This window comes from Hylobates moloch, unplaced genomic scaffold (genome assembly GCF_009828535.3).
Source record: "Hylobates moloch isolate HMO894 unplaced genomic scaffold, HMol_V3 SCAFFOLD_13, whole genome shotgun sequence".
Lineage (NCBI taxonomy): Eukaryota > Metazoa > Chordata > Mammalia > Primates > Hylobatidae > Hylobates > Hylobates moloch.
The window spans coordinates 62,119,273-62,131,792 of record NW_026652288.1 but is presented as its reverse complement, the minus strand read 5'-3'; the positions used below and the strand labels follow the sequence as shown (position 1 = coordinate 62,131,792).

At 36.9% G+C, this 12,520-nt stretch overlaps 1 long non-coding RNA gene across 1 annotated transcript; it reads right to left on the bottom strand.

The window, feature by feature from the left end:
• Positions 1 to 3,685: 3,685 nt before the first annotated feature.
• On the bottom strand, positions 3,686 to 6,979 carry LOC116481111 (uncharacterized). The gene is made up of 3 exons (XR_004251420.1): positions 6,727 to 6,979; positions 5,583 to 5,606; positions 3,686 to 5,301 (listed from the first exon to the last, which is right to left on the bottom strand). It is a non-coding gene; the product is annotated as an uncharacterized LOC116481111 (long non-coding RNA).
• Between the last annotated feature and the right edge of the window lie 5,541 nt (positions 6,980 to 12,520).

The following is a 12,520-nucleotide window of genomic DNA, read 5'->3' as shown; positions in this document are numbered from 1 at the left end:
GCTCTTCTGTCCCTTATTACATGCTGACCACATCTCCCACCATTTGCCACCAGATGACTCTGCCTCAACTCTAGCTTCTTCAAATTTGCCAGGCACTTTTTGTCTCAGAGCCTTTGTAGTGCCCTCAGCTCGGGATGCTTTTCCTGAGATGTGCCCCTATCTATCTCCCTCATCTTCTTCATGTCTGTGCCCCAGCACTACTTCCAAATGTGGGAAATGAATGGACCTCTGCCCTGTGTCTGTTCTTTTAGCAGTGCCAGTTTTACTTCCCATCTTGCCGAGTCCCACCCCCTACAGAGCAGAGTTTTCCAAGCCAAGGAGGAACACCTACCTGAAACTGGCAGCTCCTTTCTTGGCTACCCTATCGTTTCCAGGGGTGCCTGGCAAATATGAAGAGTGAGCCTGCTCTGCTCAAGAACCACAGCGTCCGTTAGGCCTTCCCTGGTTATTTTATTTTAAATCATGCCACCATTATCACCCAGATACCTTTTTTTCTCTTTCCTATAGTACATACTGCCTTTTAAGTTAGTGTATAATTTATTTATTAATTGTATCTTTCTTCTTTTGCTAGAATGTACGCTCCATGAGGCAGGGATTTTTGCCTACTTGTTCACTGCTGGGGCACATTGTTCCAAGCAGTGCTTGGCACACACAGTATATGTTCAATAATATTTGTTGGCTGAATGAATAAATGAATAAAGGGTAAAGATCTATCTTCTGTCTTCTGAACAGCTGTGAAGATGATGGAAATTCATTTGGAATTGTTATATTGATTTCAGTTCATTTTTCTTGCCCATGGAACCTATTTTAATGATTCAAATCTCCTCTCTTCTGGGATCCATCAACTATTGTCAAAGTTTTTAAAAAATTGATCTTTAAAGTATCAGAGTTTGACACAAATTTAAACTATTCAGAAAATTGAATATAAACAGCCAGTTTCCCTTAGTTTTTGAACTGTAATTGAGAAGTTATAGATAAGAAAATCCTTCAGTTCAAAACAACTGTGCTTATCAGTTTATAAGTTCTGACTACATCTTTTGGGATGTCTGAACTCATTATATTAAACCTAAAAAAATTTAGCTTCTCAAAGATGTGTGGACTATTTTCTGAAGCAACATTTTCTATATAGTGTTTTCTAAATATTTTGTAGTTTGCTAAATATTTACCACTGTGCCTAAACAGGATAATTTAATTTAAGGAATCTAGATTTTTTTTAGAGTGTTATTAAATGGGAAGTAGTTTTTTTTTTTTTTTTTTTTTTTTTAAGATGCTGTCTCACTCTTGTTGCCCACGCTGGAGTACAGTGGCATAATCTCGGCTCACTGCAACCTCCACCTCCCGGGTTCAAGCGATTCTCCTGCCTCAGCCTCCTGAGTAACTGGGATTACAGGCGCCCACTACCACGCCTGGCTATTTTGTACTTTTAGTAGAGACGGGGTTTTGCCATGTTGGCCCGGTTGATCTCGAACTCCTGACCTCAGGTGATCCGCCAGCCTCAGCCTCCCAAAGTGCTGGGATTACAGGCATGAACCACCGTGCCTGGATGGGAACTAGATTTTTTAACAGTATTATTACACTTCTACAGTTTGCTGATTGTGTTTAATAAGAATTAGGTGCTGTCTGTGCTAGGTAGAGCAGGAAATTGAGAAATCATGGTACCTTGGAAGGCTAAGAACATCTACATCTAGCGACCTTTTCAAGTACTGACAGTAATTTAAAAACAAATATTGGCATATGTCTTTCAAACACAACCTTTGTTTGTTTGTTTGGATGAATCTCACAAACATAATGTTAAACAACAACAACAACAAGCCAGACACAAAACAGTACAAACTGTGAGAGAAATTCCATGTCCATGATGTTCCAAAATATTCCAGTTAATTTGTGCTTTTACAAGTTAAGACAGCAGTTACCTACTGATGTACCTGGTGAACTGGAAGGGGTTACTAGAGGTATTTTGTGGGGTGCTGCTGACATTCTGTCTCTTTGGGTGTTGGTTACTTGGGTGTGTTCACATTGTGAAAATTCATCCAGCGGTTCACTTTTAGTCAAACACAAGCTTTAATATACCACTTTAGTCAACAAAAATATTCACATTTTGTCATGATATTCTGAGTGCCTGGAATAGAATTTTTGAACTTTAGGAGCCTTAGAGATTGCCTGAATCTAATCTCATTCTTTTACTAGTACCCCAAATAATTTAAGCCAGAAATAAATCAAGCAAATGAGCATTAAATTATTTGTTTTTATTTTGACAGATTTAGGGGATACATAGAATGGAACGTGAAATCTTGTAATTTGCAACAGCATGGATGAAGTGGTGGCTGTTATCTTAAGTGAATAATTAAATGTTTTGATAGTAAAAAATCAATGAATGACCTTCTATTTGGGTGCAATCATCAGTGTGGGAAGACGGCGGCAGTATACCCAGGACTGGCACAAGCCAACAAATGCAGGTAGGAGTGCTAGAATGGTACTGATAAGTAAGTACTCCAGTTTCATGGGAGTGTCAGGAAGAATTGGGGTCTGGATGAAAAGCAGGGGTCAATGACAGTAGACCTTCACTTGGAGATTTAAGAGTTTGAATTTTACTGCTTAAGTAATGAGCTGTTGATATTTTTGCAGTAATACGATTAGAGTTGTTTTCAAGAATATAAGGTTAGCGAGGTGAGCAGAAGATTAGATCAGCATCTAATGTGTGAAATGATTGGTGTTATGTGTAGTTATATTAGATTATTGGGATATATGGTCCAGGGAGAGAAAAGTCCACCTGAACTCAAGTTATGGTAGTGGAATGGAGAAGACAGAATGGAAAGAATAAATCCTTTCTGGGTGTATTTAAAGGAATATGACAAGTGTACATTTAACAACATCTCTTATGATTGTAGCATGAAGAGAATCCAACTTCTGCTGTTACACTTGAATTAGAACCATGAGATGATCCATAGAAATAAAGTGAGAAGGGGTCAGCTCAACATCTTTATGTCACTTTTTCCACTTTTAAACCAGATTGATAATTTTTTTAGCTATTAAACACTTTAGGCCAGATGACCCAAATTCTCTGTCCTTGATCTTTAGTGAAAGAGGAACTCACTTGCTATGTTGCAGACTACATTTTAAAAGTAAATAGAAAGCTAAAATATTGTTGGAAACTAGATATCAATAGAAAATTAAGCAAAATAGATGTTATTGTCTTTATGTGAAATTATTGCTAAACAGGTAATGAAATAACTTAGAAGAAAAAGAGAGATGTAAATGATTCTGAGCACCGTTTTGTACCAGATGGTCATCTGAGCATTTGTATAGCAAGCAAGGCAAACTACAGATAAGCCATGTTGTTTGTGAAGGGGATTATGATAAAAATATTGCACAGTATTGTGAAATTTATAGCATTTAAAGTCTTATTTAATTGCTCCTGACAATAGCTATGTGATTAAGGTACTATTTTTCTAGTTCACATACAGGAATGCAGAAAACTTTACAGATATGTTTTTACATATTATTTCAGCAAAATGTTTTCTTTTTGAATGTGTAATCTAAAATACTCTGCATTTCTAAGTTGTGATATTTATTCACTTTTGGTCAAATTTCTTACTATAAGAACACATCTCTAATATAATAGTGCAAATCAATGGAAAACATGATTCAATTAACAAAATTTTAATAAATGTATTGCAAGATAATGTTTTTAAAAGTACGTTTTATCTGTAGTTAGATTTTTTTTTTTGAAAAGTAATTTACATTTGATTTAAGGAGGACTTTTTTCTCATTAAGATACACTACTGACAAATCCACAAGACAATGTGTTTTGGGAGGCTAGGTGTATTAAATTATATATGGTCACTTAGGGAATTGTTCAAGGAAATACTAATAGTCACAGTATAAGCCCATAGGTATTATGGCAAGTACATCCATCATGTGAGAACAATTGTCATTAATAAAGCCTTATTGCCAACTACAAAGAGCTTTCAAAGCACTTTCCACTTGGATTATTGTCTTACAGCTTCAAAGATTCACTTTCTGGCTTAGGAGATAAAAAAATAAATGTCAAAACCCAAAGTGTGCAGTTCGGAAACAAATATTTAGGTCTGACTGATCCTTGCTATAAGAACATAAGCAAAAATAAGACATGTAGAAATGAGTTTAACTCTTCAAATACAGTAGATCAAATAGTCATTTGATAAAAAAGATATTTAAGAAAAATATAACATCTTTTACCAAGAGCATTCATTGAGCATTTAATCTTATAAAACCTTGTGACTGAGTTCTTGTCTCACTACATTGACCTTCTATTTCTCCTATGTTATTATTTAAATTTTTACAAGTTTTATTCAGGCCTTCCCAGAATAATTGGAAGATTTCTGATTGTAAGAAATATGCATTAAATTTCTTTGAACATGAAGATTGTGTAGCAGAGTAAGTAATCATTTGATAAATACACTTAATACAAATCTTTTTCATCTATTTGAAAATTATTAAAGATTTTACTTGAATTACTAGCTAACATCCAAATACTATCTTTGTACTAGGCACTGTGTTACGTGTTTGGTGTGGGTTATCTAATTTATTCTTTAAAATATAGCTATTCATGAAATAATTCTACTAACAATATTGTTAGTATTCCCCATGAAAAGTAAGACATATAATTTGAGTAAGTTATTTAGAACCCCACAGCTATTTAGGTGGAGAGATAATTTTAAATTCTGGAAATTGGATGCCAGAGTGTTGTTATGACTTTATACCTAGTCCACTCTTTCTTAATTAATGCCTTAGCTTTCACATACATGAGAGTCTATGAATTCAACTAATATTATAATTCAGCAAGGTGCAAAACGCATCCCTGGAATTAGTTTTCTGTGTGCTCTGCAGCATAGCTGCAAGTAATAAGGGACTGTTCTGTACACTCACACAAGGATTCTGAATTTCATCCTGTGCTTTGAAACCCATAGGGCCTGGGCTTTCCCATCTCCAATTTCATTACTAGCCCTGTCAGATGTAGCCATTCTACTCGGTGGGCCTACCATTCCTCATCCTATTTAAGCGGATCTATGGTAACAGCCACCTGTTCTCTGGACTTCATCTTCAGGAGGCCCAGTTTCCAGCTGGTCGCTGCTTGTGGTTGTTTAAAGATTCTTTCTCATTGACCACCACTTTCACATCTCTGAACGTGGGTAGGAGTCTCAGCACTTTTCGCTCCATTCAATTCAAAATAATTACGTTCCTCTGAGTCTATATTTTTAAATCTGATTTCTGTGTAACTTAGGGGTCTTCGGTTGCAAGAAACAGAAAATAACTGAGAAACTGAGAAGAAAAGAGAAGTAATAAAAAATAAGAGAGAAATGAGAGGAGATTTTTATTGGAAGGACATTGGGGTACCTCACAAAATTCAAGCAAAAGCATTTTTTTAAAGACAAGGACACAGGCTTTCCTGTTATCTCCTCAATAGTAACATATGACTTTTCTACTTGATTTCTTACTTTTAGATAACTCAAATCTTATTTAAATCTCAATCTTTTACCCTGGTTATCACTGATAATACTGAAATTTCAAGGACAAAGAATCTGTTACTGAATGTAACTCACTTTAGTGGTCCAAGGGGTGCAATCCTGTTGAAAAGCAAAGAAAGAAATGTACTCATGTGAGAAACAATAGCTACCTAAATTCCCGCACCATACTTTCTTTTTAAAAATATGTGATTTCTAAAATGGCCCCCCTGAACATAACTCTTTTCTATGATGTGATTTCAAATGGGCTTTTCCCTTTCAACGGGAGCTAACCCAAAGTCATGTCCAAAAGCTAAACATAAAAATGCTATCACTGTTCTTTGTGTCTGATATATCTGAGTAGCATCTATTTTCCTCTAGTTCTGTCATGGTTCTCTTGTGAGATTGTACAAAATATAGGCAAGCCACATATGTAACCCTCACCATTATCTCCTGTGTACAAGAGGAGAAAAAAAATAAAATATTTTAAAACATATCATATTAATGGTAATAACAATCACTTCAATACCCTTATGCATATATTACGATATTTCACTTATTGCTGTGTTAGGAAAAGGGAGGCTCAGTGGCTTTTGCTTTTACTTGGTACTGTAATAGCCTTTACTCTATGTACCAGGAAGCCAGTATGGAATTCTGCAATACGCTGTGATAGTGATTCAAACCATGAATAAAGGAAATATGAAGCTATCCTCAGAGTGGGGATTGGACCACATGGAACTGATTGTGAGATTAATTTACTTTGAATTCTGTTTACCACTTTTAAGCCCTTAATATTGTTAAAAGTTTTGGTCTGCATACTCAAGAACAGTGTTTTATTGGAGCCAGTGCATGAAAATTATAATTAGCTCTCCTTTTCAGGTGCACAGTTACCTAGGAAAGTACCCATAATTATCTAAGGGAGATTAGGGAATGGCCCATATTACATGTATCCAACGAATAAAGGCAAATCAACCTTATGGATAAAAGGAGGACTAAGACTTCTAATCAAACTGTTTTCTTACTCACCACTGTTTGACAATATTTATCCCTTAGGGGACATATGCATTTTTTGATATTAAGATTCAAATAAAATTTAGAGTTAGACATCCCATCCCAAACAAACAAACAAACAAATAATTTCCTGTAAAGATTTCTATCCAGGAATATGACTCATTTTTTAGCACTAAACAGTTTTCTATTTATTACTTCATCTGTTATAACACTATAGAAATCTTGGACTTACAATGGATCAATAAGTGAAAAAATTAATTAAAAAAAATCATTATCAAGTTATCCAGCGGTTGCAGGTTTATCCCGAATTGGAGTTCAGCCTGGGAGGATTCTTGGCTTCACTCAGGAAAGAATTCAAGCGCCAGCCAGCAGAGAAAGAAAGAAGTTTATCAGAGCAACAGCATACAGCAAAATAGCTGCTCCGTAGACACAGCAGGGTTGACCCAAAGGCAGAGTTGCCGGGAGTAGCGGTGTGCAGCCGTATCACTGTCCCACAGAGCAGTGCTTCCTCATAGGCAGAGTGGCCTGGAGTAGCGGTGTACAGCAAAGTGGCTGCTCCATAGGCAGAACAGACTAGAGCAGCAGCAGCAGCAGCAGTGTACCCAAACAGAGCAGTCCAGAGGGGCAGTCCGGGTAGATTGCTGGCCAGCTATATTTATCCTTACTCTTAATTGTATGCTAATTAAGGGGCTGGTTTTCAGAATTTTATAGGAAAGGGGTGGGGAAATTCCTGAAACCATATAAGATAACTTCTGGATCGTTGTCATGGCATTTTTAAACAGTTATGTTTAAAAATAGCGCTGGTGGTCTTTAATCAGTGAAGGCAACTGGAGGTTGCTTTTGTCGCCATCTGCTAGTTTCCGCTTGTTTCTTTACTGCATTCTGCTTTATCAGCAGGGTCATGATTATTGCTCAGAAAGTAAGTCCTGCTGATTTCCTACCTCACTTTGATATCTTGGACACTTAAAAATGGTAACAAACATTAACACGTTGTTTGAGCCATAAATTTTTTTAAAAATTCAGACTATTCTGTAATCCCAGCACTTTGGGAGGCCAAGGCAGGTGGATCATGAGGTCAAGAGACTGAGACCATCCTGGCCAACACGGTGAAACCCTGTCTCTACCAAAAATAAAAACAAAAAAATTAGCTCTGGGAGTGGTGGTGTGCGCCTGTAGTCTCAGCTACTCGGGAGGCTGAGGCAGGAGAATCGCTTGAACCTGGGAGGTGGAGGTTGCAGTGAGCTGAGGTCACACCACTGCACTCCAGCCTGGTGACAGAGTGAGACTCCATCTCAAAAAAACAAAACAAAACAAAAATCAGACTTTTTTTTAACTGAAACATTAAATGAATCAAAATATGTGAAAAAATCCATGTGTTTTAAAATTCTTAATATCTTTTCAATCATCCTGAGATGACTGAAGAACAAAATACTGTGTGATGATACTTGACAGGTTGATTGATTCAATAAATATGTACTTAAATATATGGGGATTACTATCAGGTACTTACTATCAGACATACATTGGCTATGTGGCTATATAATTTACTATACAAAAAATACCAGTTGTTCAGGCTGTGGACAGTGCTTAAGTTTGTAATACAGCTCTTGGGGTGGTAAACTCAAATTGCTTTCTTTTAGCCAAATCATTCATGTTCTTGCTTTATTTCTGTAGTTCTTAACTCTGACCTTAAAACAGTAGTTCTCAATACTAGATAAATACCACCTGGGTACGTTTTAAGCCCTGATATACTAGCTGGAACCCAGATAAATTAAATTAGAATGTTTTGGGGTGGGATCCAGGAATGTATAGACTAGGAAAATTATGAAAGGTTTCTGGGTTATTTATAATAAATCAAAGGACTGTGCTCAATGCTTAAAGGTATAGTTATTAACTAACACAAAATTAATGATCCACTTTGTTTTTCTCTGTTATGTCAAGTCTACTGACAAATTTCTAAGGATAATTGTAATATTGTTTAAGGAAAGTTAGACCTCAACACTATGAGGTGGAACAAATCTGAAGACTATGTCTTAAAGAAAATCTTACAGAAACAGAAACATGTATCTTGGAAGAATTTGCTCTAACTGCTAAGTCTGAGCTTGCCCCACCACTCCACAACCTCCCTACTTCTGTTTTGTTAATTGATAGCATGAGTGAGATGGCAATGGTCAGAAGATTTCAAAAGTGTTCTTCACCTTGACGCTCAATATGATACCTGCTAAGCAGGGCTGCTGCTTTTTTTGTTTCCTAGTCATTCACAGCAACGAGTAATTTTAATGTTCAGGTATGTGTTTGGGATAAATATCTGAAGCTCCAGTATTTTCTATAGTAAAAAGCATTTTTCCTCAATATAGAGGTGTCTATTATATAGCAGAGGATACAGAAAACTACTGGTTTATGCCACCGTATCAAGCTTCATTTAGCAATTTGCAATGCTTACAATATATCTGAAAATACCTTGTACAATATTGTCAATGAGACACAGAAAGTGTGTTATTTATGGATTACTCTTTTAGTGTCTTGTAATAGTAAACATTCAACAGATGGCTATAGATTGAATGGCTCAGATTATTCAATAATTGTTATTTTCTCATAGAAACAATATTAGGTGCGATGGCTAGGTTTCTAGGTGTGGTCAGAATAGCACTCCTTCGTTCATCCTCCCCACCAAAATGGTGTCCAGATCTCTGGAACCTATGAATGTGTTATATTGCAAAGCAAAAGGAAATTAGGATTGCAAATGGAATTAAGATTGCTAATCCACTGACTTTAAAATAAGGACTACCCTTATTTTAGGTGAGCCCAATGTAATCACAAGAGTCCCTAAATGTAGAAGAGAGAGGCAGAAGAGTGTCCAAACGATGTAATGCAAAACAGACTTGACTGGTCATTTCTGGGTTTGAAGTTGAATTAAGCCAAGGAATGTGATTGGCCTCTAGTAGCTAAAAATGGATTCTCCCCTAGAGCTTCCCGAAAGGAAAGCAGTCCTTAACTGTAGCCCAATAAGATAAATTTCCAACTTCTGGCCTAAACACAATGAAATAATAAATTTGTGTTGTTTTAAGTTAGTAAGTTTGTGTTAATTTGTTATAGTAGCAATAGAAAACTAATACAGTAGGACAGATCTTAAAATATTTTTAATGTAGTGTTTTAATGAGGTATAATTTATAGCTTATAATTTATAGTTATAATTCATAGTTCAATGGTTTTTTATTTTTTCTGACAGATTCTCGCTCTGTTCCCCAGGCTGGAGTGTAGTGGCACAATCTTGGCTCACTGCAACCTCCGCTTCCTAGGTTGAAGCGATTCTTGTGCCTCAGCCTCCCACGCAGCTGGAATTACAGGTACACACGACCACACCTGACTAATTTTTTTGTATTTTTAGTAGAGACCAGGTTTCACAATGTTGGCCAAGTAACCTCAAGTGATCCGCCCACCTCAGCCTCCCAAAGTGCTGGGATTACAGGCATGAGTCACTGCCCCCAGCCCCAGGCCAGTGGGTTTTGATAAATATATACCCCTGGAAGCCACACTCATATCGAGATATAGAATATTTTATTACCTAAAAAATTCACTCATCACTCATTTCCAACCAATTTTCTTTTCCAGGAAACTGCTGCTTTGATTTCTACTGCCAGAGACTAATTTTGTTACAGTTTCATATCAATGGAATCATATAGCATTTACTCCTGTGTTTGGTTCCTTTACTCTGGATAATGTTTTGGGATTCATTCACATTGTTATGTGAATCAGTAATTGTCTCCTTTCTGTTGCTGAATAGTACAGATGCTCCTCGACTTATGATGGGGTTATATCCAGTAAACTCATCCTAAGTTGAAAAGAATGCATGTAATACACCTAGGCTATTGAACATCATTGCTTAGGCTTGCCTGTCTTAAACATGCTCAGAACATTTACACTAGTCTACAGTTGGGTAACATCACCTAATACAAAGTATATTTTATAATAAATCATTTAACCTATCTCGTAGTTTATTAAATACTGTAGTGAAAGTGAAAAGCAGAATGGTTGTATGGGTACTCACCACTTAGGTACACAGCTGAAAGCACACTGCTCCTGAGGAATGTTTGAAGCATTGAATGAAAATTAATTGCCGAATGACAGGATGCAACAGTGACAGGGTCATTAATTTCTCTTTGAATGAGGCTTGAGAATAGCTGACAGAAGCCATCCATACTTGATGGATTAGCAGGCATAGTGTACTTCAGGAAGATACCAAATTTTAACTACATTTTTCTTATTTTCATTATATATTTCTCTATAGCAAGCATGAGCACCTGTAACTCCCTGTCTATTATGAGTCCCTCATAATTGGCATCCATTTTGTCTAACACCCATAAGCCACTGCTGATAGTAGCAAATGCCTCTGCTAGTTTTCTTGTTGTGAGCTTTCTTGGTGCCTTGGGTGTAACTTCTTGTGCTTCAACTTCTTCTTTCTTCCTCTAGTTCAATTAGCTCCTCACTGCAGAGCTCTTCAGCCTCAGTGCAAACAAACTCATGAATATCCTCTTCATCAATATCCAATTCTAGCAGGTTCCCAAGCACTAATATCTTGTTACTTACTATTTCATTAACAGCAGAATCTATATTAAAGCTTTTGAATATGTTCATGTATGCATTCAAAACTTTCTTCCAAATGCCATTTGTGCATTGCTGTGTGACTTCTTCCCATGCTGCATTGATGTCCTGGATAACATTTAGAATGTGTAAACCTTTCCAGAACTCTAGGATCATTCATCCAGATTCAGTTGTTTCAACAGCCTGTGCAAACATATGCTTTGAATGCTGCTATTGCACCTTGGTCCATTGGTTGAATGTGCGTGATGATGTTCAGCTGGAAATATATAATCTTTACATCAGAATGTATGTTACTGTTATGCTGTGGATACCCTGGAGCATTAAGATCAGAAGAATCATAAATGGGATGTTGTTTTTCCTACAATAATATCTTGCCTGAAGAATAAAACAGTTCAAAAACCAGTCTTCAAACAAAGCTGTTGTCATCCAGTGTACGCTTGCTCACATTCTTGAATGCTCTAGGGTTCTCTGAGTGGTAGATTAGAAAAGGCTTGAATTTGAACCCTATGACATCTCCTATTTCCATCCCAAAGCAAGGTCAAACAATCTCTCAATGTCTTGAATCCTCTCACTGTCTTGGACTCTTGAGGAATGTGTGTATCCACTGGCATACACTTCCAAAATAAGCTTGTTTTATTGATGTAAAATATTTGTTCTGGCAAGTATTTCTCATCCACAATTATGCTATGTTGCTCTTCCTTAAAAAGGTCAAGACCTTCAGTATCTGCACTTACTGCCTCATTGCTGACCTTCACATTATGAAAATTATAAGCTACTTGAAGCAATGGAACCACTGTGACTTGCTATAAACATAGTAGGACCATTGGCACACTCTTTTACTGTATTGAAAGACACTGTCTTATTCTGGATTGTCAGAAGGCTTAGAGTATACTGTATTAGTTCGTTTTCATGCTGCTGATAAAGACATACCCAACACTGGGAAATTTACAAAAGAAAGAAGTTTAACAGACTCACAGTTTCACGTGGCTGGGGAAGCTTCACAATCATGGCAGAAAGTGAAAGGCACATCTCACATGGTAGCAGACAAAAGAAGAGAACTTGTTCGGGGGAACTCCCCTTTATAAACACATCAGATCTCATGAGACTTATTCACTATTATGAGAATAGCTTGGGAAAGATGCACCCCCATGATTCAATTACCTCCCACTGAATCCTTCCCACAACATGTGGAAATTGTGGGAGCTACAATTCAAGATGAGATTTGGGTGGGGACACAGCCAAGCCATATCCTTCCATATATACTTCTGTTATCTGGTCTTCCATCCATGTGACAAGTAATTTTTTTCTTATCATTAGCTGGTCCAGCTTTTTTCTTCGTGTTGACAGTGGATTTAACTGATGCTGATGATTTCACCGCATCACTGATCCACTTCTTGTCATGGTGGCGTGTGCCTGTAGTCCCA